This window comes from Chenopodium quinoa, unplaced genomic scaffold (assembly GCF_001683475.1).
Source record: "Chenopodium quinoa cultivar QQ74 unplaced genomic scaffold, ASM168347v1, whole genome shotgun sequence".
Taxonomy (NCBI): Eukaryota; Viridiplantae; Streptophyta; class Magnoliopsida; order Caryophyllales; family Amaranthaceae; genus Chenopodium; species Chenopodium quinoa.
Genome location: NW_018744858.1, coordinates 675774 through 693355, shown reverse-complemented (window position 1 = coordinate 693355; position 17582 = coordinate 675774).

Sequence of the window (17582 nt, the reverse complement as noted above, 5' to 3'; positions counted from 1 at the left end):
TGCACAAACTAGCACAAGGCTGCTGGGCTGGCAGCCAGCTAGCGCTGCCAGCTAGCACTGCCCAGCTGCCTAGCATCCCCAGCCAGGCAGTGCGTGCTGGTGTTGGGTGATGCTTAGCGCTGGTACACGCAATGCTGGCGCTGACCCCCAGCACTCCCACGCAAACCCTCGCACACACTAGCAGCCCTCGTACACGCTCTACGCATAGCCACTCGCACCTTACGCACAGCCAGCCCAGCAAGCGTGCCTAAGCATGCAAGGCCGTAGCATGCGTGCTGGGCGATGGTGCACACGCACACGCACGCACGCAAGCCCCTGGCATTGCGATGGTGCTGTGCGTGGTGCTAGGGCTGCGATGGTGCCTAGGCACTCGCACACGCCCAGCGTGCTGTGATGCAAGGAAAGAACCCATTATAGCACTTGGTTCTAGCGATGATGCAGCCATGCTAGGCACGCACGCACGCCAGCACCTAGTGCCAACGATGGTGTGCCTAGCACACCTAGTGGACCTAGCACACCTAGTGTGCCTAGGTTTACGCCTAGCCATGCTAGGTGCATGCTATCTCGAACTAGCCTAGCATCCACATGGTTAGACCATTGTGATGCTACGGCTACGCTCGTACTTGTCGCTTGTGATTTTGCGACGCTCGGCCTCGACGCCCTAGGCTCGATATCCGACGTATGTATTGGTAAAACTCTGTCGACTCATTAAATCCTTTTGGATTAATTCGTCGTCTCGGATCGGTAGTTCGATTGGGTTCGACCCGAAGGGTTCAGTTAAGATTAAGCTGTAATATTAATTGTACCTTAATATTAGTGATCGGAAGCGGCCTCCACCTAGGCATTCCGATCACTTGATCTTACTGAAGAATTAACTCTGTAATAATTATGAACCCTCTACCGGAACAATACACTTGTTGGAAGGATACCATTCCTTTTAATCTCCCACTTGTCCTTCCGGACAAGTGAGCATATAGTGTATAGCCCATTTCCTATGTCACTTAATGTTTCTTCGTGAACCATAAGGTAAGATTCATCGTCATCCTTATTACGTTCAGAAGTGTTTCTCGATCTCCGAGTTCGACTTTCAATAAGCAGATGATTTCTAAAATCCATCTGAGCACGGCCATGCATTTTCACAGTCTCACTCTTCGAGCAGCCTTGTAAACAACAAAATATTTTCCCTATTGTTAATAGGGGGACATTCCTAGTCTTACATTGCAAGTTTCTCTTACTAAGAGGACCTAATCTCCCGAGTGTTCCCGTTATGATCCCCAGTTACGGCAGACGTTGAGAAACCTCAAAGAGACTAGTACTCAGACAAGAAAACTTCACAATACTCATGGTCGGAGGAAACAGGTTCCAATAGTTATAATGGGAAATGTGCTTATGACGATTATGAATTTCTTAAAGTACTCTCATAGGTCTTTCCAGTGCAGTTTTAAACTGGCACTTGTGCAAATGATTTATGACTGTCATGTCCTTGCAGCACAAGAAACGGTGCTATAAATCATACTACACACTAATCTATGGCGGTCATCAATTGTCCATCTGTTAGATGACCTCGATTAGGGACAATTTTCAATTTAAATATTCAATGTTCATTTAACAGGTGTTTCTTTATCCAAGACATGGTCTTGATACCCTGTTTTGAATATTTCCATAAATCGAATGGACTCATTATTTAATTCTAAACCACAATTAAATAGTAATGGAGTGTATGATAATTTTGCACAAAAATTAATTACTCCATAAATGAATGGTTTTAACATAGTGTCTTACATTAAACATCTGATTTAATTAAAACACATGTACAGGGAATTTCAAAGCCAGTCTCCAACGTGCTTGATTCTCATTGCCTCAATGTGCTTGTTGTGTTTGACTTGAGGCAGAGGTTTAGTCAAAGGAACAGCTATATTATCATCCGTGCCAATCTTACAAATTCTGATTTAACCTTCGGATTTCCATTCCCTTATCATGTGAAATCGCCTTTGGACATGGTTGACCTTCTGGTGCTCTCTTGGCTCTCTGGCCTGAGCGATAGCTCCATTGTTGTCACAGTAGAGATCTATCGGACCCTTGATGGAGGGTATAACACCAAGTTCACCGATGAACTTACGAATCCAAACAGCCTCCTTAGCGGCCTCAGAAGCAGCCAAGTATTCGGCTTTAGTTGTAGAATCTGCAGTGGTGCTCTGCTTGGCATTCTTCTAGCTAAACGCTTCTCCATTCAAATAGAATACGTATCCTGCCTGTAACTTCGAGTCGTCTCTGTTAGTCTGGAAGCTAGCGTCGGTGTAACCTTCAACAACCAGATCTTTGTGGCCTCCATACACCAGGAATTTATCCTTGTTCCTTTTTAGGTACTTTAGGATATTCTTGGCCGCAGTCCAATGCGCCTCTCCTGGGTCCGATTGGTATCGGCTCGTTACACTCAGTGTATACGACACATCTGGCCTTGTACATATCATGGCATACATGATCGATCCAATCATCGAAGCATATGGGATCTGATTCATTCTCTCTCGCTCAACAGGTGTCTGTGGACACTGTTTCTTGCTGAGAGTTATGCCATGGGACATGGGTAAATGCCCTCTCTTGGCATTCTCCATGTTGAATCGTTCCAGTACTTTATCAATGTAAGTACTCTGACTCAATCTAATCATCCTCTTAGATCTATCTCTGTAGATATTGATGCCCAATATGTACTATGCCTGTCCTAAGTCCTTCATTGAAAAGCACTTTCCCAACCAGCCCTTTACGAACTCTAGTAATTTTATGCTGTTTCCAATGAGAAGTATGTCATCGACATACAGGACTAGGAATGCGATGTCACTCCCACTGACCTTCTTGTACACACAAGATTCATCTGGATTCTTGATGAAACCAAACTTGCTGATGGCTTCATCGAATCGCAAATTCCAACTCCTGCTGGCTTGCTTGAGTCCATAAATGGACTTCTTCAGCTTGCAAACCTTTCCAACATTGCTTGGATCGACAAAACCTTCTGGCTGTGTCATGTACACAGTTTCTTCCAAAATGCCATTTAGGAAGGCGGTTTTGACATCCATTTGCCATATTTCATAATCGTAATATGCAGCAATCGCTAGGATAATCCGGACAGACTTTAGCATTGCAACCGGTGAAAAAGTTTCATCATAGTCAATCCCGTGGATTTGTCTATAACCTTTTGCCACCAGTCTAGCTTTGTATATCGATACATTTCCATCCTTGTCTGTCTTCAATTTGAAGATCCATTTGCAACCAATGGGTGTGTAACCCTCGGGCAAATTCACCAAGTCCCAGACTTGATTTTCAAACATGGAGTCCATCTTGGATTTCATGGCTTCTTGCCATTTAGCAGAGTCGGGGCTCGTCATAGCTTGTTTGTATGTCGCTGGCTCATCACCATCCATGACTAGGATGTCCTGATCATCGGTTAAGACAATACCGAGGTATCTGTCTAGTTGAGATCTTTGCCATTGTGACCTACGAAGGGTAATAGGTTGAGCATTTACTTTGTCAGTTTGATTCTGACCAATCTTCTCGGTTGCTTCCAAAGCATTTAGATTGTCAGTTTTATCAGTTTGACATTGTTGCTCGTCCTCTCGAACTTCGTCGAGTTCGATTTTCCTCCCACTTGTCATTTTGGAAAGGAGTTCCTTCTCCAAAAAGACACCATCACGAGCAACAAATACTTTGTTCTCGGATTTATTGTAGAAGTAATACCCTTTGGTTTCTTTTGGGTATCCCACAAAGAAACACTTATCCGATTTGGGGTGAAGTTTGTCGGAAATTAATCGTTTGACATAAACTTCGCATCCCCAAATCTTAAGAAAAGACAAACTAGGAGATTTCTTAGTCCATAATTCATATGGAGTCTTTTCTACAACTTTTGACGGAGTGCGGTTCAGTGTTAGTGCCTCAGTTTGTAGCGCATGTCCCCAGAAGTAGATAGGAAGTTCACTAAGACCCATCATCGATCGAACCATGTCTAACAAGGTTCGATTCCTCCGTTCCGATACTCCGTTCCATTGAGGAGTTCCCGTAGGTGTCAACTCTAAAAGAATACCATTTTTTTTCAAGTGATCGTCGAATTCATGGCTCAAATATTCGCCACCTCAATCCGATTGAAGTGCTCTAATTTTCTTGCCAAGTTGATTCTCAACTTCTTTATGAAATTCTTTGAATTTATCAAAAGATTCTGATTTATTCGACATTAAGTAGATATAACCATATCTACTAAAATCGTTGGTGAATGTGAATTCTTAGATGTCTTAGGTAGCGGTATCAACCTTTGTCTAATCATATGTAAAAACATGCAATTTCATTGAACATAAATTTGTAAGACAATTTTAAAACAACTATTGTCAAAGTCTTACATTCAAAGTAACTAGGTGTCCAACACCATAGATCATATTATGTTCAAAAGCATGATAAAAACAAACATTAGTTTAATTACATGTCATAGACAAAATAGTACATGCAAGCACGACCGAAGAACCATCTCGTCGTCTACTTGTCCTTGCACCAACACTTGATAAGCTTCTCACTTGGTCCCTGAAAAGGCAACATTATGTAAGTCATACTTGGTATCTAATACCTATGATAAGCTTAATTCACAAGTGTTTAGGAAGATACCTGAGGAAGTCGGAATGTTCCCCTCTTCCTTGAAGAGCATGCATTCTCTCTTGTAGTGGCCTTTCATGCCACAATGGAAGCATCTCATCTTTGCCTTAACCTTCTTGAACTCCTTCTTCTTAGCTCTCAAGGGCCTTTCGGTCACTCTATAGGCGGTGGCTTGGCTAAGTAGTTGCACCACCTCCTTGAGGGAGCGTGTCTCCTTTCCCGCAGCTATATGCACTCTAAGTGCATCATAGCCCGAGTGGAGTGAAGCAAGTAAGATATGCCCGCCATCTCATCTTCCAATGGGATTCCGAGAAGCTGCATGTGTTTTAAGAGTCTAGTCATTCCAAGCACGTGAGGTCGGAGGGGCATGCCGGGTCTCAATTTGGCATTGTAGACCTTTGTCCAAAGCCGGCGCCTTTCTTTGGCGAGACAACCTCCATGCGGTGGCTTAATCCTCATGTTTGAGAGTGACCTAGTCAAATAAAACACGAGTCCATCATAGTTGCCATTGTCACTCTTGGTGACTCTTACATTGACAAGTCCTCAAGGGCTTTGAGGAACATGTCCGGGAGATAGGAGGGAAGGCTTTCCTTCCAATCTTCCGGGATGGAATTTTCCATAAGTCGTGACACTTTCTTGCCATAAGCCTCTTCGGTCATGATTCCTTTATAGAAGAAGCTTGGAATGGGAGTGTCAAGAGTGTTCTCCAAGGAACAATTCCGGAGAGTTTTCCTGAGTTCCTCCTCCCATTCCTTGAAGTTGACCAAGTTTAGGGAAAAGGCCAACTTTTCGGGGAGTTCCGGGCACATATGGTTGTTGTTTGAGCTACTTGCAGACATTGTTCTACAATTGAAAGAATTTTGAAATGAAAAACCATTCATGTAATCAATAAGTTGAAATTTAAAAGCGTTCATGCAATTTTCAATCTTATTGAACATTTTATTCACGTATTAATAAATGTCCCTTTTAGGCGAGAATAAAATGATTCCAAGATCCCAAAGATCAAGAAATGATTAAGCATGCATTGGCTTGTCTTAACATTAAATATCTTAAGGTAAGCAATCCAATTGCTAATAGCTCTAAGCTACTCTCGGTTTGATAAAATGTCGCATCTAATGCATCCTTGACATTTTATGTCTTTTGCCACAACATCTAAGGACTCCTTACTGATATCGTTGAGCTTAACCAAGACAACTCGTATACCTAGTATATCTTACGTTCCTAGGGAAGTAGTGATGCCTCGCTTTGGCGTAGCCCATCACATACGCACATTAGTCGGTAAGTGTTGTTCTTGGAACGGCAAATTTTTAGCTCAATGTTATTAAGGGACCTAGGGTTTCTATGTTGGTTGATTTAAGTGAACTTAACTAATCGTCGCAACATGTAGAAATCCTAGATATGCATCTAACATTCATATGTAACAATAGTATATATAAAACATAAATTGATGCATTTGGCAACTAGCATGACCCCTTGAAATCTTCAAATCTTCAAGGGTCTTTATCTTGGCTCGTCTTCATCGAAACACCGTCTTGAGACATCTTGGCCAAAATAAAATAAACTAGCTAGAACGACTAAGATTAATCTAATAGTACAAAAATACTTGACGGTTCGCAAACCGTATTTAGATTTACAAAAATACATAACGGAACGCAGTCCGTATTTTTTATCCTAGTCAGGCCGTACTAGTTGCCTTTTTCAATAACCTGTTTTGAAAACAATCTTCCATTCACCCATCCACTATTTGTGAATAGCCCATGCAAATTACGAAATACATAATTAAACACGCAAAACTAGTAACTAACTTAGGTGGTTAATCCGATTAACGCGCCTAATTAAAACTAGTCAAAGTTGTTTAATTCATTATTTCAAAACGGCTCATGTAATCAACTAAGCTCCCACTAAATTCCGCATCCATACTTAATTAATCCAATTAATTAAGTTTGCATAACCCATAATTTGTAAAATTTTTGCAAAACCGAAAAATCGAGGTTTTAACCTCGTTAAAATAATTACTTAAAATTATTAAAATTGGAAAAATTGCAAAATCATAGCTCAAACATTAAGCAAAAATGTCCCACTAAAACCCTTAGTGGGTGCGCACCAAGGCTGCTAGGCAGCCCATGGCCCTGCGCCATGGTGCGTGGTGCTGCTCTACTATGCCCAACAAGCCTCGCTGCTTAGCACCAGCTGCCTGCTAGCATGCTGCGCATGCTTGCTAGCTTGCTGGTGCCTGCCAGCATATGGCGCGCTGGGCTGGCTCCTACTAGCATGCTGCCAGCTAGCATCCACAGGCAGCCCTTGCCCAGCCACAACCCCACCCAATGCTGCGCCCAGCAACCTCCCTGCCACACAGCCATACGCATCGATGCATGGCCCTTGCGTGCACCATGGGCAGCCTACATATGGGCTGTTGGGCAGCCCGGCTAGCCTTGGTGACGCTTGCGGTTTTGCATCGATTTGCGTGCATTTCACTCGGAATTTTAATTCTGATTTTTGTGTGACAAAAATTAATTCTAAATTACATTTTAGAATCAATTTGAGGAAAAATAAAATAAAATAAGTCTAACTTAAATAAATTTAATTTTAATGGTGCACAAGCCTAAATCATCCAAAAAATTTATTTTTGAACAAATTTAGGTCTTTCTTTATGCTTAAAATTAAATGAGCTATGTCCATAATTAATTTTGCCAATATGCAAATTAATAATGGATTTGACAAATGAGAGTTGGAAAAATAGATTAACCATCTAATGATAAAAATTTTCCAACTTTCATACTTGTGTAAAATGTCAAGATTACATCTTCCAATATGAAGATTAATCAAATTTTACTCACAAGTATTGAACTTCTTGGATTTTAATCAACCAAACATGAAAAATCCAAACTTTGTTCAATATGGAATTTAGGGTTAGAGTTCCAATCATTTAAACCTTTAAAGATTAGAACTTTAACATATTAGGAACTTAAATTTACACATTCACATCAAACATTCACACATTATTGCAATTAATTTGCAAAATTTGTGAAAAACAAGTTTATGTGAAAAAAGCATATCAACTCAAGCACTAATTAAAACTCCATAATTATGCTTAAGGATAATTTAAAAGGCAGTAGATTAGGGATGCAATAATGCATTTAATCTAACCTTGTAATGCTTGCATTAATCAAGGCTTAAAAAGATTTTAAATTTTCGTTGGAAAACGAAAAACCCCAGAAAAAATTGGTTTCTAGTTCGATTTTGGCTTCTAGACAGCCATCAAAGAGGGTTGAATCTGTTTCAGAAGGTCGATTCCACCCAAAATTCACTATTTTTGAGCCAAATCGATAAAAAAACGAGTTTTAAAATTAATTAAAACGAGCTTCTAATCTAATTAGAAAAGCAAAACCATAAATTAAATCTTACTTAAAACCACCTTAATTAATAAATAATGGCAAAAATTAAAAGGAGCATGGCTCCGATACCGCTGTAGGGTTTCGTAGTGACCCGACACTACGTGGAAGGAAACCCCCAAGACCCGCCCCTTAATTAAAGCAAATAATTAAACAAGAAAAAGGATAAACAATTATACCTTTGATGCGTGCTTCGCTCACCGAGGAGCTCTTACTTCAAAGCCCCGAAACCACGAAGGCTCCGACGGATTGTACCCTCGACCCGACCTGAGCGTCCCAAGTCTTGAAGGTTAGTCAAGACCCGGACAAAAAAACTATGAGTTTTACGAATCAAAGGTTTACTCAAATCAAGAGTTCCCTTTTTAATTCCACTCACGGTTATCCCATTCCCAATACCTTAGCAAGGTATTTATAGGGAATTGGGTCCTTGATTTCCAATCTCCCACCAATGTGGGAGAGTTGGTAAAATCAATAATTTATTTAATTCCAAATTAAATAAATAATTAAGTTAATCACATTGCGACAAGTGGCACAATCATATGCTAATGAGTGATGACCAAGGTTAGGTTGGGGGACCATTTGCCTTGCCCCCCAAGGCCCTTAATTGGTCCCCACTACCATGCACAAACCGGCACAAGGCTGCTGGGCTGGCAGCCAGCTAGCGTGCCAGCTAGCGCTACCAGCTAGCACTGCCCAGCTGCCTAGCATCCCCAGCCAGGCAGTGCGTACTGGTCCTGGGTGATGCTTGGCGCTGGTGCCGCGTGCTAGTGCTGGGCGTTGGTACACGCAATGTTGACGCTGGCCCCCAGCACTTCCATGCAAACCCTCGCACACACTAGCAGCCCTCGCACACGCTCTACGCATAGCCACTCGCACCTTACACACAGCCAGCCCAGCAAGCGTGCCTAAGCATGCAAGGCCGTAGCATGCTTGCTGGGCGATGGTGCACACGCACACGCACGCACGCAAGCCCTTAGCATTGCGATGGTGCTGTGCGTGGTGCTAGGGCTGCGATGGTGCCTAGGCACTCGCACACGCCCAGCGTGCTGTGATGCGAGGCAAGCACCCATGCTAGCACTTGGTGCTAGCGATGGTGCAGCCATGCTAGGCACGCACGCACGCCAGCACCTAGTGCCAGCGATGGTGCGCCTAGCACACCTAGTGTGCCTAGGCTTGCGCCTAGCACACCTAGTGTGCCTAGGCTTGCGCCTAGCCATGTTAGGTGCATGCTAGCTCTAACTAGCCTAGCATCCACATGGTTAGACCATTGTGATGCTACGGCTACGCTCGTACTTGTCGCTTGTGATTTTGCGACGCTCGGCCTCGACGCCCTAGGCTCGATATCCGACGTCTGTATTCGTAAAACTCTGTCGACTCATTAAATCCTTTCGGATTAATTCGTCGTCTCGGATCGGTAGTTCGATTGGGTTCGACCCGAAGGGTTCAGTTAAGATTAAGCTGTAATATTAATTGTACCTTAATATTACTGATCGGAAGCGGCGTCCACCTAGGCATTCCGATCACTTAATCTTACTGAAGAATTAACTCTGTAATAATTCTGAATCCTCTATCGGAACAATACACTTGTTGGAAGGACACCATTCCTTTCAATTCCTTCACATCTTCTTTGCTGAGCCATGCAATTGCATCGTCATCATAGTGGAACAATGCCTTACGTAGTGCAACTTGAACGGTAGTGTCACTAGGCAACATACTAACAAGGTTGTGTAGATAAGTTAAATTTTTAGAGAGTGATTGAAGGACCGTGTCTGCAACAAGTGGAGTAGCTTGCATAGCTGAACCTCTCAAAGAGTTCTTCTTTGTCGCTTATTCACTCTCCGACCGTTGTTCACTCCTCTTCTTTGGCACCGGTTGATCAATGCTTTTAGGCTGCGCCACCCTCCTTCTCTTTGAAGTTCGGCTTTTCTTCGAAATCTGATAAAGCAAATCACGCAATTGATTAGAAAATAAATCCATCCAACTCTTGGGAAGACAACCGGCATAGAGTAAAGAGTGAACCCAAAATCTTACCTCGTTGATCAACCTTACCCATTCACATGGCCATTGCACAAAGCTACCTTTCGCTTCCCAGTGTGTAGTAATCCCATCCTCCTCTACGGGCATCGGTACTCGGATGTACTCGAACCCCGCAACCACAGAATTGATCCCGACCGAGTAATGTTGTGGCCTAAGCGGTCGCGAATGGACCGTACCACTGGTCGGTTGTGCTCTAGCATACGCAACCAACTGCAAAGGTCCACTGGTTGATAGCCCCAGGTGTAGAAGTGCTCAACGGGTCTCTTCTTACACCAATTTGGAAGAAGAAATTAACACTTTCAAAGCGATTATAAACAACTCCCACACCGATAACAAAACCAGAAAACAAAACCGATTTTATGATTATGTTAAGGTATCATTAGGGTTTATTTTTAAGTTGTTAATTATGTATTTTGGTTTAGTTTTAAGCATGTTTAAGCCTCTAATTTATGAATCATGTTTTTGGGTATCATCCCTTATCTTGTGCCTAACCTGATCTATTATGTATTTAAAGTGTGTATGGCAATGGGCTAAAGTGAATTATGAGTTTAAGGTTGATTTTAGGTGAATTTGTTGTGCAACAAGCAAAGGCCACTTAGAAGGCCTACAAAACACCACAACACCGAACACCACAACACCAAAACACCGAACACCACAATACCAAAACTACACAAACACCACAACACCGAACACCACAACACAGAAACTGCTCTGCACAACACACAAATAGCAGGCACAGCAACAGCAAACGCAACAGACATAGCAGCAGCAAACGCAGCAGACACAACTCACAGGCAACACAGAAATAGCACAGATACAACACAACATAGAAACAGCTGCAACACAGCACAAAAATAGCAGCAACACAAAAACAGCACAGCACAACAACACAGCTCACAGCATATCACAGTAGATCAGAAGCAGACAGCAGGCACAACATAAACGAAGAAACATCGAGCTATCTTATCAAGTCGTTTAAAACAAGCTAATTTAGTTTAAAACTAAACAAATGGCAAAGAACTAAACAAATTACCTGTAACTCTGAAAAGTGAACCGGTGTTGGATTTTGAAGCTCCCTCGAATCCGCATGTGTAGGAGTATGAACCTGCAATATTAATTTAATAATGCCACGTTAGATCTCACGTAACTAAATATGCCAAAACTAATAGATATGAAACTACCTCATCATCGTCTCCATATATCTCATCTTCTCCTTGTCCTTCCGGGTGACTACATGAGTCAACCGGTGTAGTAGAGAGGAAAGGCAAGCCCGGCAAGTTCAGTTGCTTCGCCCAAGCATTGAATTCTTCTCGCATCTCATTGCGCACTTGTTCCTTAATTAATGCCACCGTGGCATCCAAGTCAACCGGTGAGTTCACACTTGCTCGGGATCTTCCTGATTTGGTATGTTCTGGACCCATCACCTTTTCCCATCCTAGAAAGGTCCCTCCTGCACCTAATACCCGTCCTAGATGGTAGGGCTTTCCCAAAGCCAAAGTGAAAGGGTCCTTCTCTACTATTGGGGCAAGCTTGCCTTCAACCTGTTCTTCAGTGTACTCAAGCTGTAGCAAAACCAAAAAGGCAACATGAATATAGTTAATATTTTTGTAAAATGATATTTACGCTAAAGCTTCATAAAGTTCACTAGTTCATAGTTGCTTACGAGTTTATCTGCCATTTCTTTGGTTTTTGGAGCGTTGATGACCCATTTTCCGGTTTTCTTGTCACGCAAATGCAGAGAGCAAATGAAATCGCCAGCACGACTCACCAACGTACTTGTCGTGGAATCAGAGGCTTCTTTGGAGGACCCTAGAAGCGCATTGGGGTATACTCCCTCCTTCACCCATGTTTCCCTCCATTCACCAAATGTTTTAGGCCCCATACGATGGGTGTATTGCCTCTGCAATGCATTTTTGGAATTTTTCTCCCTCAGTTCCTACATAATTAGATATGTTAGTATCATTACTTAAAAAAGAGTTAATATATTATACAATTGTCATCAGATTTACTTAAACTTAAAATTGCTTCCTTTTTACTTTTTTTAAGAACGAAAGCTTCCCAATCATCCTTCGAAACGCTTGGCCATTTTTGCCATGGGAGTTGCTCTTCCTCTATAACTTCATCATCATTGCCACCTCTTTTTTTTTCTTTGGTTTTCTCACCCTTGTCTTTGTGATCCACGTACGAACTAAGAGGGTCTTGAATCCTCTCAATCTTTCCGCCATTAAAGATTCAAACACCCTACGCTTGGCGGCATCATTAGGAATGTTAAACACACTCTGCAAGCACAAATAAAAGCGATTATTAGTTTCCCCTTTTAAATAACAATAAAGTGAAGGTATTCATAAATGTGTATAAACAAAATACTTGGCCCTGTATCATTCCAAAATGTGTCAATCAAGCCCGGAGATACTTCTCGCCAACCAAGAGTAATGGGGATTTTGCGCGCACAAATCCCAACGTGAACAGCATACTGACGACGCCATTTGTCTGTAGGTTGGCCTGCCTTGTCGTACTCCAGGACCATGGGACCTACGGGTTTCTTGAAACTTGTCGTCGGACCCCTCAACTTTTTCATCGTTGGTGCCTTCACCCCCCCTCCACTTTGTTCAAGGCTTTGAGTGTTGATTCTGACCAAACGTCTCAGAAATTGCATTTTCGATAGGAGGCACTTGTTCAGCTGCAATTTCAAACTCATCAAGCATACGCTCTAAATCATCTTGAGCCCGATCTTCTGCCTCACCCAAATCGGGCTCCTTGTTCACATCATACAGCTCGTCCCCATCCTCAGATAAATCATCATCATCATCCTCTACATCCTCGACTCCAATACGGTAATGATCGTCCGCCATGAGATGTAAAAACCTGTCATTACAAACATAACACGTTATTAGTTGTGATATAAATAAATTTGTAAGGTAGTAATGTTATAATCAAATCCAAATTGCTGAATTATAATACAAATCAACATAGAAAATGGGCAAGTGTAGGTCGTTTTTCTTCGGTAATTCAAAAGTTTTAAAATTTACTTCATTTATTTAATAGAAAATAAGAAAAATGGGCAAGTAAGTTAACAATGTCATTAATTTTCACCTAACTTGTGATTTAATAATACTTCCTACGCCTACAATTTCAAACTAACAAAAAATAGTACCTCAATCTAATATTCCTTCCTTGTGGTCTGATCGCATGTAATTGGCTTGGTCGTCTATCTCATTTGGTACAACAGGTCTAGGATTAGTGAAAGGTGTTGAGTCATCAAACACATCATATTCTTCCTCATCCTCGACATCTCCAACGCCAATGATTCTTCTTTTGCCGGCTAGCACAATAGACCATTTTGAATCGGCTGGGTTAGGTACGTAAAACACTTGCTTAGCTTGAGATGCAAGAATGAATGGTTCCGCACTATCATTCAGGTGGCCAAGATCTACAAGAGTAAAGTCACAATATTTGATGTTACGCTTGATATTATCGTGAAGTTAAAATAATCAAGCTCCCATATTTCTTGAATTCGACCGTAGTATGACAACTCTACATCAACGGGTGATTTATCCTTAGCACTTGCAAACTCCCTTGATGATGCCACAAGCGTTACACCACTGTTTTGGGTCGAGGAAGATTTCAAATACTGACGCTCAGTCCAAAATGTGTAGCCATTTATGTCATATCCCTCAAATGAAACATCATCCCTAAGACCATAAGCAAGCCACCTTACTATATCTGTGACACTCTCATCCATTCTACCCATCACTCGATCACGAAACCAACTCACAAACTTCTTTATGCAACTACATCAGTGCCCTTTCACCTTTCGATGGAAATTCATCACGCAAACTAGACATATGCTCGTCTAAATATGGGTGAACATCTGCAACATGGTGCAACATATGTAGGTTTGCTTGTAAGAACTTATCTCAATCAGGTGACATTCGTTTCGACTCGATTGTGCCATGACCATCAAGTCTCCCTTCATGTTGAGAAGTAGGAATACCAATAGGTTCAACAACGGCTATATAGTCAGCCACAAAATTACCAATCTCCTCAGCCATGGTCCCTTGAATCATACTTCCTTCCGGGTGAGCCCGATTCCTTACCTTATTTTGCAATGTTCCCATGTGTCTTTCAAAAGGATATCACCACCTCATGAACACTGGATCGCACAATTTAATCTCACGCGCCAAATGAAGAATCAAATGCACCATTATGCCAAAAAATGAGGATAGGAAGTACATCTCAAATTTACACAGAGTCACAACCACATCCTCCTGTAAAGCATCAAGTGTACAAGGATCAAGCACTTTGTTGCATATTGTATTGAAATACGAACAGAGGCTTGTAATAGCTTCCCTTACGTGCTTTGGTAAAATACCACGTATTGCAATTGGTAGGAATACTTGCATCAGAACATGATAATCGTGGGATTTCATACTTGTCAGTTTCAATTCTCCATTCAAGGATACAAATCTTTTCATGTTAGATGCGTACCCTGATGGAACCTTAATGCCGTACAGACATGCACAAAACATCCGTTTTTCTACCCTTGACAATGTGTAGCAAGCTGGAGGTAAATAAGCCTTGTCATCCTTGGCTTTTCCCGCATATTTCTTCTTCGACACATCCGTGGCCTTTCCCTTTCCCTTGCTCTTCCCCTTTCCTTTTTTCGAACTCATTTCATTTTCCGTTTCCTGTTCCTTTCCCTTTCTAACCTTTTTTTTAGCCCACAATTCTAGACGAACCCCCATCTTTTCCAATTCTAACCGTGCACCCTTTCCGTCCTTTGTTTTGCCTTGAATATTCATCAGCGTTCCCACAAGACCATCACACACATTATTCTCTATATGCATTACATCAAGACAGTGCCTAACATCATGTTCTTTCAAGTACGGAAGCTTCCAAAAGATTGATTCTTTTTAAGAGAGCAGTTGAGTCCGCAGCTTTTTCTATTTTCCCAAATACTGTTCGTACACCCTTAACTCGTGCATAAACCTCCTTGCCAGTCAATGGCCTAGGTGCAGTCCCCTCTTCCTCTTTCCCATCGAAATCCTTTTTCTGCCTACGGTACGGGTGATCACGCCTGAGCAACCTTCGAGTACGCACGTACACCTCTTTGTGACAATTGTCAAGGTGTATGCTTGGGGTGTCATCAATACAAATGGGGCATGCTTTTTTTCCTTTTTTCTTGTAACCAAACAAGTCCATATGCAGGAAAATCATTAACAGTCCACATAAGCGCTGCACGCAATGTGAACTTCTCATTCTTATGAGCATAAAAAACGGAAATCCCTTCGTCCCACATCTTTCTCAAATCGTCAACATGTGGCGCAAGATAAACATCTATGTCGTTTCCGGGTTGCCTTGGCCCCATTATCAACAGTGAAAGCATTACGTATTTCCGTTTCATGCACAACCAAGGAGGCAAATTGTAGATCACTAAAAGTACCGGCCATGTGCTGTGTTGGGTACTAAGAGTTTCAAATGGATTCATCCCGTCCGTGCACAAACCAAGCCTTAAATTTCTGACTTCATCACCAAATTCCCCAAACTTCATATCAATGTTTTTCTATTGCGGGGAGTCGGCTAGATGCTTCAGCATTCTGTTTTTCTTTCTTCCCTCTACATGCCACCTCAAGTTTTTAACGTCTTTTGGTGTTGAGAATAGACGCTTAAACCTTGGAATAATGGGAAGATACCACAACACCTTAGCAGGAGGTCCCTTCGTACCAACATTGCAACTCATGGGCTTGTAGCGCGACTTCTTGCATCGTGGACACTCCTCAATTGTTCATATTCATTTCGATAAAGAATACAATCATTAGGACATGCATGTATCTTCTTATACTCCAAACCAAATGGACACATGAGCTTCTTTGCGTAATAGTAAGACATAGGAATTTCATTCCCGTCGGGCAACATCTCACTTAACGCGGTCAACAAAGAAGTAAAATTGCTGTCCGTCTACCCATGCTTCGACTTAATGCTAAAAAGTGTTAGCACGACTGATAGTTTGGATTATTTTTTGCACCAATGATACAAAGGCTTTTTAGAAGCCTCCAATAATGACTCAAACACATCACCTTCAACACCACGCATCATTTCATCCACCCCTTCATCCTCGACCTCATCCACCTGATCATCTTCAAATCCATCCTCATCACCATTATCAATAATATGTTCATCATTCATGTATTCCTCGTCCACACGAATGTCATTGCTTCTATCATCATGCACATCATTCCCATCAACATCCCCACTGTACTCTCCTTCTTCACCGTGCCAAATCCACACATGGTATTTAAGCCTAAACCCACGACAAACTACATGATCTCTAATGATATTAACACTATTGACCACCTTCACATTATTACAATCAACACAAGGACAATAGAGCCAATCGACACCCATTATGCGCTGATAAGATGAAGCCCTCTCGCAAAACTCTTGAACCCCATCAAAGTATTCTAATGTATCACGTCTACCATACATCTAGCCACGATCCTTCTCCATTAAGTAAATTGTCTCTAAACATGGCAACATATTACGAATAATGTGTAATTGCTACATTTATTATATATGTAAATCAAATTCAAACACACACCATGCATATAACATTCATATAGATACAAAAATGCATATATGCTTCCAAAGGGTCCTTATCACTCCAACCTAACCCATCCTTGAACGTGTAATCTCACTAGTGATTGTATGTCGACTTTCCAATTTTAAGGAAAATACGACAGCATTTACCCCCATTTCTCCAAGTACACGATGCAGGTAGTAACTTACCCACATATGTACCCAGAGAACATGGTGAGGAAATGGTAAGCCAAGATGTTCATTAAAAAAAAAAAGATATACATTCACCACCTAAGTGAGACTAAACGTTCAAGAACAGTCCCAACCAGGGACTGTTCAAGACTTTCTCCTAATGAGAAAGCCTTGAACGAGTATCTAGGCATATGATGATGCAAGCATTTCATATATTGTTGTATTTATTTGTCATTAAATAATACACAAGTCGTAATAGCATGAAAAGACTTTTATTAAAACAATAAAGAGAGAGAAATATAGCTTATTAGTAAAGTGTAGAATTCATACCAATATAGCAAGTACAATGGATGTATTGTTTCTAACTTCTCACTTTAGCTAAATGTGTAGTCTTCAAGCTTATAAACTTGTGCTTTAATTCACACATGAATCTATAAAAATTTAAAACAAAAAACAAAAGTCTAGGGTTATGCATTGATCTTAATAAAACTCACCATACAAGAAAGAATTTATACAAAACCCTAGAAAGAATTTAATAAAACAGAAAATCAACGAAAAACCCTAGATTGCAAAAGAAAATCAATGAATTCGCACAACCATAAGAAATACCTTACCTCGAAGCTTGTTCAATGGAAGTGAGAAATTTAAAGCTCAGAATCGGCCTCAATGGAGAATATAGAGAAATGGCGTGAGTTGTTCAATGGCGTGAGTTCAACGGAGGCCAGGCTTGGTTCAATGTAGGTGCTGCTTCAATGA